The sequence below is a fragment of the Centruroides sculpturatus genome, unplaced genomic scaffold, assembly GCF_000671375.1.
Source record: "Centruroides sculpturatus isolate CEXI.00-Female unplaced genomic scaffold, Cexi_2.0 scaffold665, whole genome shotgun sequence".
Lineage (NCBI taxonomy): Eukaryota > Metazoa > Arthropoda > Arachnida > Scorpiones > Buthidae > Centruroides > Centruroides sculpturatus.
In genome coordinates, this window is record NW_019385266.1 from 195,023 (window position 1) to 210,717 (window position 15,695).

A 15,695-nucleotide genomic window follows, 5' to 3' on the forward strand; every position below is an offset into this window, starting at 1 on the left:
GTAGATGTTATCAATGATCAGTATTGGTAATAATGCTAAATGAAACTCTTGTTTAGTATAATCAACTCTTGTATATTTTTATAATTTTTTTTTACTTAATTATTACAAGATATCACAAAATTGTTACAACTTTTGTTGTTAGCTTTTTTTAACAATACAAAAATCTACCCTATTGTAAGGTTTTAACAAAAATATATATTTTTTTCTTATTCTTAAGAAACTACTCTTTCAAAATATGAACTCTTATAGCTTCTAACTATCATTTGTTAGAAAAACCACAGGTGATATAATCACTTCTACTTTTAAGACTCGGAACATTTTAACGAACTACGTAGTTCAGTCTTGACAGTTATCACACAGTATTTTTGTGGTACTATGCACTTTACAAACAAATTTCAAACAACTGTTGCACTTAGTAGCATATTTTCTACTTTTTTAAACACAAAATGACAACACACTTATTTTATGAGTTTTTAGCTTGATCTAGCAATTTGTATAATATTATTATCTATTATCAGTTCAAATGATGCTTTCATATTCATTTTGAATTTTTAGTTCAAGCTTTGTCTTCATGTATTTATATTTTGTAAATAAATAACGTAACCAACACCTTATTGTTTGCTGAGAGAGTTTTATTAAAAACGAACGTTTTCGATTCAATTAACGTATCATCATCAGGCTAGAACATACGAAAATGGAATACATAATAAATGGAACAATAAGTTCAAAAATTCAAAAATATCAATAAACTGATAACAAATCAATTAATAAGAATAAAAAATAAATTTCAAACGATACCTAATAATAAATAATATACTACAAAGACTAAACATTAATACGATCTATCATAGCTAAATAGAAGCTACTAAGTTTCCTTTAAATCAAATACATATCATATTTCAGTTGATGCGCTACTTGTAAGCTTTTTTAACGGCAAATTTCCAAGCCGAGGGAAGACCTTCCGCATCCCTAGCATTAATGCATCCTTCTTTAAGTTTGCTCCTGTATATCTCCATTTTTTCGGCCGTCTTCGCCAACGTTGGTGAGTGTACTTGTCTCACGACTTCCGCTTCCTCCCATCCAACCAGGGATTTTTGGGCCTGCGCCATCTGGGCCAATATTGTTGTATTAATGCTAGGGATGCAGAAGAGTTTCCCTCGGCTTGGAAATTTGCCGTTAAAAAAGCTTACAAGTAACGCATCAACTGAAATATGATATGTATTTGATTTAAAGGAAACTTGGTAGCTTCTATTTAGCTATGATAGATCGTACTAATGTTTAGTCTTTGTAGTATATTATTTATTATTAGGTATCGTTTGAAATTTATTTTTTATTCTTATTAATTGATTTGTTATCAGTTTATTGATATTTTTGAATTTTTGAACTTATTGTTCTATTTATTATGTATTCCATTTTCGTATGTTCTAGACTGATGATGATCCGTTAAGTGGATCGAAAACGTTCGTTTTTAATAAAACTCTCTCAGCAAACAATAAGGTGTTGGTTACGTTATTTGTTTATTTTTGCTGGGTACGACTGTATTCAATATATTTTGTAGACCAGTGTTTTTCAACCTTCTTGAATACGCGACTCCTTTAAAAGATAAAAAAATTCTGGCGACCCTCCTACGGCCATATTAAAACTATATCAGTGATTTTAAAAACTATGTCTTTAATTTTCTGTCTGTTCAAACTAATTATTGTTGATCAAACTGAAAATTTCATGAGAATCGACAATAAGGTAACACAGATAAAGTATGAAACTTTCTTTAATTATAACATTGGGCGCAGGGTGCTGTTAACCTTTTTTTTAATTTTATTTTAGGATCAGGATTTTCAGATTCTACTTTTTATTTCCTTCTGCAAATCACCTTACACTTTTTTGGCTATGATTTTATAGAGTGGGCCATATCCTTCCTCCTTTGCTACACCCATGGTTAACAGGTGAATATTGATCAAAACATCAATTGTACTATAAAATAAACAGGTACATCCTCTCGCTGAGATTGTAGTATTTTTAATGTAGTGTAGGACTTACAAAGACTTGACTATTTCTTTTAACTGCGACCCTCGTATAATGCTTTGCAACCCCCTGGGAGTCGCGACCCACAGTTTGAAAAACACTGAATTATCATATCAGACTATTTAAAAAATTATTATTATTTGAAAAATTGATCGTGTTTTAAATTAAATTAAAATTTTGACAATAAATACATTAAAACTTGTGTAAACAAATATCGCGAGATTCCAGACTTTCTTTTAGTGTATTTCAGTAAATTTCTATTTCAACTTATTACTGATAATGAATAGTAATATTCTCAAATACAAAATACAATCTATTTAATGTATTTTTACTTTATGTGCTTTACAGTATAACACTTTATAAACAATATCCTGAAATCTACCGTGTAACATTAAATATTAAAATAATTAAACAATAAAAACTGAAAAATAATAAATTTTTTCACAGCATTTATCAATAATATTGTTACGTAATAATAAGTATTTTAAATAGGAGTGTCCAACGATTCATATGTTTGGAGAGTTGCTGGAACTGGGGTAAAAAATTCTGTTACTCTATAATAAAATTATAATAATAATAAATGGCTTCTAAATAATCTTATACTTTTGTTTCTCAGCATGCAAGGTTTATGACATACGATGAAACTAAAAGGCAAATAACAGGGGGAAAGTTATTTCCACTATTTAAAGTTATCCAAGAAAAACTAAAATTTAGGTAAGTGGCTTTCTAATTTCAATTTCAATCTAAGTATTTCGCATTTAATTAATTTAATATAGACTCGGGTTTTATACTTTTTATTGTTACTTTTAATTATTGAAAATATTATTTTGACGGAGTTTTAAAATAATGTAAACAATTAAAAAATTGTCATACAAATTATATAAATTGTTAATTATAATATAGATTTCAATTATATAAGTAGTATACGTATGACTCATAATAAACACAAAATGAAGTTTTATACATAATTTTTAAAATACGAAGTAAATTTTTTCATACAAATTAAATTTTAATACTTGTTAGAATTCATTGTAATGTCGCGATAAGTTATGGCAGCATACGGTTTTATTATTACCTACTACATATCTAAGCACAAGATTAAATTTGTTGTGTGTATAAGTAATTTTTCAGATAACTTAAAGTTTTATTGTTGCGAAGTTAGTGGTAATTATAAATAATAAAACACTAAAATTATTTTAATTTCCTTTATTTTACGATACATTAGCAAATCGAAATTTTACATCACAGTTTATTTAAGTGTTACCAGTTTTTCCTTCAATTTATTTAAACAAGGCGCATTTCTCTTATTATGTACACGAATAAAGTTTGACGATTGTGAATGATGTACTTCCGATTTAATTTTAGATATTTTATAATGTGACAACGAAAAAATTGACATTGGAATTCGTCAATACATTGTTAATAAAGTTTTTGATAACGAGAAACAAAACTCTTCTTTAGGAAATGTAGTATTTGGTATAAAGTTGTAGTTTTTAATTGTTAAAATTTAATACTTTTTTATATCAAATTTATTTATGAAGAAAAAAATTAAATCATGTGAAAAAGTTTGAAATTTTGCAACTTAATTCAAATGAAGATGGCCCGTGAAATTGCTTAGGAAATGTTCGTGTAATTGCTGGTATTGGAAAATTAAATCCCGTTATGCATAATCAATATGTTGTATGATAAATTCGATGCTAAATTTGTAATTATTCTATATGTATTCTCAATTTAAGTAATCCGCGAATTCTCAAATAAACGCGTGAGATAAATCGTGTCGTCGACTGATTGTATCCAAATGAACATAATTTTTGAATTGACGAATTGTTTATTCTTTTGAGGGTGAAGATAACAATGTTTTCCAGTCGATATTGTCTATAAAAAACAATTATCTTTTTATATTATTGCTTTTTTAATGTGCATAATACTTGAGTATATAATAAAGTACATTCCACAATGACTACATATGTAATATAATTTAAGTACAATAAAAAAAATAATCCAGTACATTACAAAATAATTTTTGAAAACTGCTAATTTTCGTCGCAATGTCGAAAATCTTTTTGAGATGAAGAAATTTCGTTGCAGTTTACTCTTTGAGGTAAGAAAATTTCGTCGCAAACTTCGTTTTGGGAAAAAATGATTTCACTACATTCTCCGAAGCCTTTTCTAACTATGCTAGTAGCATCTAATGAATCTGTTTCTAAAAATATTGGATGCATGATTATTTCAAAATTTAATTCCGCGATAGCTGTTCCAGCTTCAAAAATAATAATTTCCCGTCTAAAATCGTATATTATGACTCCAATGTTTTCACGATAGTCACAATCAATAACTCTTGCATTAAATATAATGTTATTTAGTTATTTAAAATATTTAGAAGCAATTATAAAATAGCAGTTATTTGGCATTTCTAGGGACAGATCTGTAAATATCATTTTTTGTTCATTAAAGTTAATTTCAAAGTCCTTAACACAAAATATATTATATTCAGCAGCTTCAATAAAAGATTTTTTGAAACTTTTACATTTTCGGATAGATTTTTAGTATAAACAATTTATCTATATATATAACCCATTCAACGGGTGTCTGTCCGTGTAACTGTTTGATAACGGACACTAGAGGCGCTTCTATCGTGTGTCATATTTCAAACATTCAAATTAACAATTTTTATTATTATTTAAATTAACNTATTTTTGTGGTACTATGCACTTTACAAACAAATTTCAAACAACTGTTGCACTTAGTAGCATATTTTCTACTTTTTTAAACACAAAATGACAACACACTTATTTTATGAGTTTTTAGCTTGATCTAGCAATTTGTATAATATTATTATCTATTATCAGTTCAAATGATGCTTTCATATTCATTTTGAATTTTTAGTTCAAGCTTTGTCTTCATGTATTTATATTTTGTAAATAAATAACGTAACCAACACCTTATTGTTTGCTGAGAGAGTTTTATTAAAAACGAACGTTTTCGATTCAATTAACGTATCATCATCAGGCTAGAACATACGAAAATGGAATACATAATAAATGGAACAAAAAGTTCAAAAATACAAAAATATCAGTAAACTGATAACAAATCAATTAATAAGAATAAAAAATAAATTCCAAACGATACCTAATAATAAATAATATACTACAAAGACATTAGTACGATCTATCATAGCTAAATAGAAGCTACCAAGTAAATCATCAAAGTCATAAATAAACCAATTTAAATCAAATACATATCATATTTCAGGTGATGCGCTACTTGTAAGCTTTTTTAACGGCAAATTTCCAAGCCGAGGGAAGACCTTCCGCATCCCTAGCATTAATGCATCCTTGTTTAAGTTTGCTCCTGTATATCTCCATTTTTTCGGCCGTCTTCGCCAACGTTGGTGAGTGTACTTGTCTCACGACTTCCGCTTCCTCCCATCCAACCAGGGATTTTTGGGCCTGCGCCATCTGGGCCAATATTGTTGTCTTAATGCTAGGGATGCAGAAGAGTTTCCCTCGGCTTGGAAATTTGCCGTTAAAAAAGCTTACAAGTAACGCATCAACTGAAATATGATATGTATTTGATTTAAAGGAAACTTGGTAGCTTCTATTTAGCTATGATAGATCGTACTAATGTTTAGTCTTTGTAGTATATTATTTATTATTAGGTATCGTTTGAAATTTATTTTTTATTCTTATTAATTGATTTGTTATCAGTTTATTGATATTTTTGAATTTTTGAACTTATTGTTCTATTTATTATGTATTCCATTTTCGTATGTTCTAGACTGATGATGATCCGTTAAGTGGATCGAAAACGTTCGTTTTTAATAAAACTCTCTCAGCAAACAATAAGGTGTTGGTTACGTTATTTGTTTATTTTTGCTGGGTACGACTGTATTCAATATATTTTGTAGACCAGTGTTTTTCAACCTTCTTGAATACGCGACTCCTTTAAAAGATAAAAAAATTCTGGCGACCCTCCTACGGCCATATTAAAACTATATCAGTGATTTTAAAAACTATGTCTTTAATTTTCTGTCTGTTCAAACTAATTATTGTTGATCAAACTGAAAATTTCATGAGAATCGACAATAAGGTAACACAGATAAAGTATGAAACTTTCTTTAATTATAACATTGGGCGCAGGGTGCTGTTAACCTTTTTTTTAATTTTATTTTAGGATCAGGATTTTCAGATTCTACTTTTTATTTCCTTCTGCAAATCACCTTACACTTTTTTGGCTATGATTTTATAGAGTGGGCCATATCCTTCCTCCTTTGCTACACCCATGGTTAACAGGTGAATATTGATCAAAACATCAATTGTACTATAAAATAAACAGGTACATCCTCTCGCTGAGATTGTAGTATTTTTAATGTAGTGTAGGACTTACAAAGACTTGACTATTTCTTTTAACTGCGACCCTCGTATAATGCTTTGCAACCCCCTGGGAGTCGCGACCCACAGTTTGAAAAACACTGAATTATCATATCAGACTATTTAAAAAATTATTATTATTTGAAAAATTGATCGTGTTTTAAATTAAATTAAAATTTTGACAATAAATACATTAAAACTTGTGTAAACAAATATCGCGAGATTCCAGACTTTCTTTTAGTGTATTTCAGTAAATTTCTATTTCAACTTATTACTGATAATGAATAGTAATATTCTCAAATACAAAATACAATCTATTTAATGTATTTTTACTTTATGTGCTTTACAGTATAACACTTTATAAACAATATCCTGAAATCTACCGTGTAACATTAAATATTAAAATAATTAAACAATAAAAACTGAAAAATAATAAATTTTTTCACAGCATTTATCAATAATATTGTTACGTAATAATAAGTATTTTAAATAGGAGTGTCCAACGATTCATATGTTTGGAGAGTTGCTGGAACTGGGGTAAAAAATTCTGTTACTCTATAATAAAATTATAATAATAATAAATGGCTTCTAAATAATCTTATACTTTTGTTTCTCAGCATGCAAGGTTTATGACATACGATGAAACTAAAAGGCAAATAACAGGGGGAAAGTTATTTCCACTATTTAAAGTTATCCAAGAAAAACTAAAATTTAGGTAAGTGGCTTTCTAATTTCAATTTCAATCTAAGTATTTCGCATTTAATTAATTTAATATAGACTCGGGTTTTATACTTTTTATTGTTACTTTTAATTATTGAAAATATTATTTTGACGGAGTTTTAAAATAATGTAAACAATTAAAAAATCGTCATACAAATTATATAAATTGTTAATTATAATATAGATTTCAATTATATAAGTAGTATACGTATGACTCATAATAAACACAAAATGAAGTTTTATACATAATTTTTAAAATACGAAGTAAATTTTTTCATACAAATTAAATTTTAATACTTGTTAGAATTCATTGTAATGTCGCGATAAGTTATGGCAGCATACGGTTTTATTATTACCTACTACATATCTAAGCACAAGATTAAATTTGTTGTGTGTATAAGTAATTTTTCAGATAACTTAAAGTTTTATTGTTGCGAAGTTAGTGGTAATTATAAATAATAAAACACTAAAATTATTTTAATTTCCTTTATTTTACGATACATTAGCAAATCGAAATTTTACATCACAGTTTATTTAAGTGTTACCAGTTTTTCCTTCAATTTATTTAAACAAGGCGCATTTCTCTTATTATGTACACGAATAAAGTTTGACGATTGTGAATGATGTACTTCCGATTTAATTTTAGATATTTTATAATGTGACAACGAAAAAATTGACATTGGAATTCGTCAATACATTGTTAATAAAGTTTTTGATAACGAGAAACAAAACTCTTCTTTAGGAAATGTAGTATTTGGTATAAAGTTGTAGTTTTTAATTGTTAAAATTTAATACTTTTTTATATCAAATTTATTTATGAAGAAAAAAATAAAATCATGTGAAAAAGTTTGAAATTTTGCAACTTAATTCAAATGAAGATGGCCCGTGAAATTGCTTAGGAAATGTTCGTGTAATTGCTGGTATTGGAAAATTAAATCCCGTTATGCATAATCAATATGTTGTATGATAAATTCGATGCTAAATTTGTAATTATTCTATATGTATTCTCAATTTAAGTAATCCGCGAATTCTCAAATAAACGCGTGAGATAAATCGTGTCGTCGACTGATTGTATCCAAATGAACATAATTTTTGAATTGACGAATTGTTTATTCTTTTGAGGGTGAAGATAACAATGTTTTCCAGTCGATATTGTCTATAAAAAACAATTATCTTTTTATATTATTGCTTTTTTAATGTGCATAATACTAGAGTATATAATAAAGTACATTCCACAATGACTACATATGTAATATAATTTAAGTACAATAAAAAAAATAATCCAGTACATTACAAAATAATTTTTGAAAACTGCTAATTTTCGTCGCAATCTCGAAAATCTTTTTGAGATGAAGAAATTTCGTTGCAGTTTACTCTTTGAGGTAAGAAAATTTCGTCGCAAACTTCGTTTTGGGAAAAAATGATTTCACTACATTCTCCGAAGCCTTTTCTAACTATGCTAGTAGCATCTAATGAATCTGTTTCTAAAAATATTGGATGCATGATTATTTCAAAATTTAATTCCGCGATAGCTGTTCCAGCTTCAAAAATAATAATTTCCCGTCTAAAATCGTATATTATGACTCCAATGTTTTCACGATAGTCACAATCAATAACTCTTGCATTAAATATAATGTTATTTAGTTATTTAAAATATTTAGAAGCAATTATAAAATAGCAGTTATTTGGCATTTCTAGGGACAGATCTGTAAATATCATTTTTTGTTCATTAAAGTTAATTTCAAAGTCCTTAACACAAAATATATTATATTCAGCAGCTTCAATAAAAGATTTTTTGAAACTTTTACATTTTCGGATAGATTTTTAGTATAAACAATTTATCTATATATATAACCCATTCAACGGGTGTCTGTCCGTGTAACTGTTTGATAACGGACACTAGAGGCGCTTCTATCGTGTGTCATATTTCAAACATTCAAATTAACAATTTTTATTATTATTTAAATTAACAATATAAATTATTATTATTCATTTGGCCCATAAATTATTATTTGGTCAGTATAACAATATAAATAATTCAGTATATTTGTAATAGGAATTTATTATTTCAGAGGCTTATATCTCGCGAAGGGTCGCGAGTAGGGGGATGGTTCCTTTGACTTTATTGTTCGCACAGGAGCTACAGTTTGGGGGGATCACCACCTATTTATTCGGAGGGTAAATCTTACCATTGGGACTTTAACAGAGCTGTACAGCATATTGATAATAACAGAAAAGTCAAAGGAACCGTGCCTCATGGAAATTTGTTAATAACGCCCACTAGGGGGCGTCCCAGGCTACTAGTAAGAAATAAAGTATTCAATTATTATTACATTTTATACAATTTCATTTTACAAAATATTTGTTGAATATCGGTAATGTTATACGTGTGCCGGGCTTTGAACGGCTCACGTATTTGTAAAATCTAAGATACTCGTAAAACGTGGAATTCATATAAAACGGAAAAATCAACAGTGTTATAGGAGAGTCGACTGTATTTAAAATGAAAATAAAATTGAACAGACAATACATTATGAGCATAAAAAAACGTTAAATTAATTTATCTCCTCTGAGATCTTATGAAGTAAGTATACAATCAAAATAAACTGCGATTATTGTGTTATTTGAAGAAATAAAGAGTATTACAGTTGAATGTATAATAAAAGAAATACCGAACTGAATCATTATTGTAGAGAAAGGAGAATGATTTCCATATTTTCTTGCAGATAAAGCCATGTAGTTATTATAACATTAATACGAGAGTTTTTAGGTGGTTCTTTTCAAATCACGACACAAAGAAATATTTAAATTTACTAAGTCAGGACGTTTAAAAATGTGTGAAGTAAAATAAGCATCAGAAACAGTTTAGGTGTAGTGCATTGATTGTAAGATAATATAGATTTTCGTGCATTATATTAAAAGCATTAACAAGTAATACAAAGATTTAGTGAAAGTTGTGTTAACTGAACGATGTTAGTCGAATTCATATATATTTTATAAAATAATTAATGCATAAAAACGTAAATAAATATGGAGTGATTATCATATGAAACGACATATAAGTTTGCAAACAACACTATGTTGGCTGATATTTGTTGAGATTTCTTACAGTGAAATCTCTAGATAAAGAGAAGTGCAATAAAAACAAAAGAATTATGATGCATCTCTGAACGCGAAAAAAACAAATTACAGAAAAATAGAAGCTGCTTACAGCTATTTAAATTTACAATGTAACTACAAGGAATTAAGCAGGTTTGAAATTCGTGAATTTTTTGCTGGAATTGTATAAGTAATATACATTTCATTATATTTTTGCATGTCTTAATTCACCTACGAAAGCTGCAGATTTCTCAATTATATCATTCAAATATATATCTATTTCGGCATATTTTTTAATATTATTTCGAATGTATATACGTATATTTACGTTCTAAAAATATTTGTTTGATTTACTAATAGTTATATTCTCTTATCTTTTAAATGATGTTAAATTAAAACATTTTTATTTTGCTTTTAAATATTTTAACAAAATGTAAATTATAGGACATAAAATTATAAATTTTTCAGGTTAATTATTTTGCATATATTTAATTGTGACATTTAAATAGTTACATTATAGTGTAACCGATAGAAAAAGCCTTTGGACATAAAGATAAAAGTGGTAAGTGGAACGGAATTACAGGACAAGTTGCCAACCAGTTGTGTAAATTTAAAATTCAAGTGTTTAAAATAAGTTAACCTGTAAAAAGCTAATTTTTCGATCAAAAATTAAACTTCATAAATAGATAATTTGTCTAAGCCACGAAAACTTAGCACATTAGTATAAATATATTATCATTCCACTTTAACAATTCAATATAGCGCCCCAGTACATGAACAATTGTCAAAAATTAAAACGAGTTATATAGAGTAAGGACTTATATGATTGCAAAGGCAATGTATGTCATTGCAAAATGTTTGATTGACTGATAAAAAATGTATAATTATAGCAAAACACGAAATGGACCCTAAATTCTATGTGTTCGACCCTATGTATTATGACCCTAAATTCAGTTCGGTATGTGTGCAACTAAATAAAAAAATTCACAAATATACATTATTAAAATATTAATATGCATAGTTTAAATATCTTCAAATGATCGATCGTCACAAAATAACCATTTACTTTAAAATACATTTAAAAAAATAAAAAATATACAGTTTACCACTTTATGAATAATTTATTCATTATGAGTTGAACAAAGAGAATATTTTGGACAAAAGTCAAATTTTTTTTTAATTAAAAAAATTTAACAAAAACTTTACAATGAAAAAAGCTACCTTTATCGCTTTTCAACTTTTAATTAAATTTTAGAAAAATATGTCAAGTAAACACTGAATACGTTTAGCAGTTCCAATCAGAAATAAAGACTTAACACATATTTTTTACGCTGATGATCTATATAATATAATAATAACAAACGCAGAAGGTCAACAAAGATGAGAACACTAAACTATTATATGTAGTTTACATTATCAGTTTTAAAAAGTACAATAGTTCACATTGTAGTATAAATAAACAAAGAGGTTACTTTAACAAAACTGACTACTTATTGTTCTGACTGCCAAGACAATAAATTATATGAAACTTGTAACACAACAGTCTCAATCTCAACCTTAGAATCTTATCATTATTAATTTTACTATTAGATATACATTGAAACATAAAAACTACCAAACGTTGGTCAGTAATTAATGTAAAATGACGTCCAGTTAAGAAAAGTTTTCCATTTCTTAATGCCTCGACTATAGCGTATGCTTCCTTCTCTATGCCACAATGTTTTTCCTCATTAGCATTCAAGGATCGCGAGAAGAAAGCCACAGGTTTACCTTTCTGAGACTATGTAGCACCGATAGCAAAATTAGAAGCATCTGTTTAAACAACAAAAGGCACATGGCCAATAACAGGAGTCAAGGTAGAACAAGATATGTCAGCTTTCAAATCTGAAAACATCATGGGAGCCTCAGTTGGCAGTGAAAATGACTTAGTCTGGGCTACAGGTTGAATTTTCTCAAGAAAAATCCCTTTATCCACGGGGCATAGTAGGCCAGCATTGCTACTGTTCGGCAAAGAGACATAATATCCGTAGGGAGAGGTAATTCTAGCAAAGGCTTTAGACGCTCGAGATATAGGTGTATATAGCTCCCCCTTCAATTAGGTAACCTAGTATAAAAATAGATCTAGAAGAAAATGAACATTTCACGTTGTTGAGTGTTAACATATATTAAAGAGCCATTTCCATAAAACAAGTAAGGTTACGATCATGTTCTTCCTACGTTCTTCTGCAAATAGTAACATCGTTTAAATAAGCGAATGTGTCGACTAAGCCTTCTTTAGCAATCATTTGAGAAACAGAACGTTGAAATCCAGTAGCACTATTTGTGAGACCGAAACTATTCACCTTAAACTGTTGAAATTTGTTACAAGTTTCAAACGTTGAAAAACGTCTGTTTTCTTTTGGAATAGGAATTTTATGGTAAGCTCGACGCAAATCTATTGTACTGAAAACTTTATAAGAGGCTAATTTCTGAATCAAGTCTTCAATTCTAGAGAGAGGAAATGTATCTAACTCAGTAAACTTATTAATAGTGCGAGAATAATTTATAAGTAACCTTTTCTTTGGACAAGATACAATTACCATTTAAGCCCTCCATGGAGAATTGCTTTCTTCAGTTATACCCTCAGCTGTCAAATTCTTAATTTCTGCATCAATAAAATCATGATATGGTTTAGAGAACTGCCTAGATTTAGTAGCGATAGGCCTTGTGTGTAGACAAATGTTTGAAGAGATGGGCCGGTGGCACGTTTGTAAACAGTGAAGAACAGATTAACAAAGATTTATGAAAGCTATGAAACTTCAAACACACATCAGTATGCAAAGCTAAGAAATCGCGCCCTAGAATTACATCAGCACATAGACCAGATGAAGCTGACAGCGTAACCTTTGGATAAGTATGGCCCTTTATTTAATTTAATAAAAACTATGCACTGATCCCTCACAGTCAAACTTAAAGCAGTTGAATTCATAGAAGCTTGAGCAATATGTGGAATAATTCTGAGGCAATGACACAATGCAAAATTATAATCTATGAAACTTTCGGAACTGCCAGTATGTACCAGGGCTCGAGCTAAGACGTTGTTTAGCTATACAGTAGATCTCCCTATAACGCGTAAGTACTGTACGTTTCACGTTATACGAATTTTACGTTGTAAATATTTTTAAATACATGAGCCAATCACAGTCCGACTCTTGTGAAGTTTACGGACTATGGCTGTTTGAAAGGTTTTCTTCCATAAAATTAATCAATTCTACACTAATTCGACTCAACATTTGCAAAACACGTATAATTTTTTGGGGATAATCCGTATAAACTATGCTATAAACAAAAAATTGTAAGATTACTTACCGAGTGTGCACCGTGCGACGTCGACATTGCTTAACCTTGTTTTCGTCGCAGAGCAGCGCACCAGACGGCAGCTGCGATTTCTGATAAGTTATTTTTCTGCGAAAAATTCGTTGAAATTTGGAGACATCATTAATATAAATAATTTTAATTGCCGTTGAATAAGAAATGTTTCTTTCACAAGAAATGTATAAAATTACAGTACTGTATCAGATTTACGGTACCGAATTATTTGAATACATACTTTACAAACGATAGTAAACTCAACTTACCTCCCTTAACTCTCTGTAGCTTAGCGCTAGACGGCATAAAGTAGTTCGGCTGCTCGTCCACTATTGGTCCAGATTCGACCAATCCTGTCGCGACACGAGTCGGCGACAACGGTTTACGAGTCTCTTTTAGCATCTTTATACAAATGCTGTCGCAATTTTCTCGCCACGCTATAGGAATATCCGTTATAGGAACCCGCGTTATAAGGTGGTCTACTGTATATTAACTGAGGCCCTAATCAAAAGGCTCTGTCAAAAGGCTCGGTTAAATATTGCATAACTTTAAAGTATTCCTTTTTTCTTTCTGTATCTCCTGTATCTCTTGAAAATTTATAGATAATTTTCATCTATTTTTTACTTAATCGTTCCACTGCTAGTTATCTGAAGTATCTGGTAAAGGGTCTTATAAAACATTAATAGCACATTCTTTATAATCAATATATAATATTTTCACAGAATAATATAAAAAAGTAATCATTAAACCTAGTAAACTGGATATTTTTCCTGCAATAACTTCATGAAAATTAAATATATTTAATATAAATTATTCCCAAAATGAATTTTTTGGGTTTCTGATCGATTAAAAAATATAAATTAGTATCATTCTTCAGACATGTTAAACCTACAATATATTTAACAGTCAATAAAAAATGTATAACACTTTGCCCAGCACAACAATTTAATTTGATATTTCACCAATCAACATTTTAAAGTATATTTATTGTGAATTTAGCTTTAATAATTAATTTTCTAATTGAGGAAGCAGATGTGGCCTTTACACCTGTAGGAGTTACCCAAGAACGCTTTTCTGCTATGGAGTTTACGTCAGTTTTTGGTTTTCATTCTACCGTTTTTCTTATTAAAGCTCCGGATAAGGTTTCTGATTGGAATTCTGTTACGAAGCCTTTTACCTTAAATGTAAGTAACAATAACAACACTTAAACTATTACTAAAACTGAAACATCAAGTTATATTTTATGAAATTAGATTTGGATCGCTATATTTTCGATTTTATTGATATTTGGACTAACGCTATATAAAGTGCTAGAGAAGGACTTTATCCATGCAAAAACACCAAAACGATGGACTCTGTGTACAGTTTTTTGGAATTTAGTTTGTACATTTCTGAGTCAAGGTAAAATTCTTTTATTATAATATAACACAAATTTCGAGTTTTATAAAGAATAACTCTTTTTAATTCAACTTAGGATTGAATCTAGAAAATGTAAAAAGATTTGCGTCCAGACTAATGATAGGAATTTGGTTGTTATCGATTCTTGTTTTTGTATCCGGTTACAGCGGGGCGTTAATGTCTTTTATGACATGTCCTTTAACTGAGACTGTTCCAAGAGATTTTCAGGAACTTGCTGTATTTGTCCGCAGCGGTGAGTACTCAAGCGGAACATTCAAAGAATTTGTTATTTGGGAAGACATGATGGTAAGTGTTTTAAATTAAAAGATGTATACTTTGTACGTTTACGAATGTTCTCTTCAGTGTTTTTTTTAATTTTAGGATTTGTTCATTATAACGATTGTGTTTTCTATTAATATAATTATTAATTCTAAGAATCGAAGTCAGAAAATATTAAAATTTTAAGAGAAAACATTCTGTCGAATAAAAACTTCATGGTTACAACAGAAGGCATTAAAAAAGCGCAGAATGAAAGATTTGCTTACATAATGATAAAAAATGTGTTTAATGCGTACATTAGTAAAAAAGAATGGCATAAATATGTTACGTCGATAGATTCTTTTCAAACATATATGACGGCTTTTCCAATCCGAAAGAATTTTCCATTTAAGAAGGATCTAACTAACACGTAAAAATTTATAAATTTATAAATTTTTTTATACTGCATACCGCAATTAA

At 28.8% G+C, this 15,695-nt stretch overlaps 1 long non-coding RNA gene across 1 annotated transcript; it reads left to right on the forward strand.

The window, feature by feature from the left end:
* Window positions 1-6,884: 6,884 nt before the first annotated feature.
* On the forward strand, window positions 6,885-10,811 carry LOC111636875. The gene is made up of 3 exons (XR_002758607.1): window positions 6,885-6,929; window positions 7,010-7,107; window positions 10,721-10,811. It is a non-coding gene; the product is annotated as an uncharacterized LOC111636875 (long non-coding RNA).
* The last annotated feature ends 4,884 nt before the right edge of the window (window positions 10,812-15,695 follow it).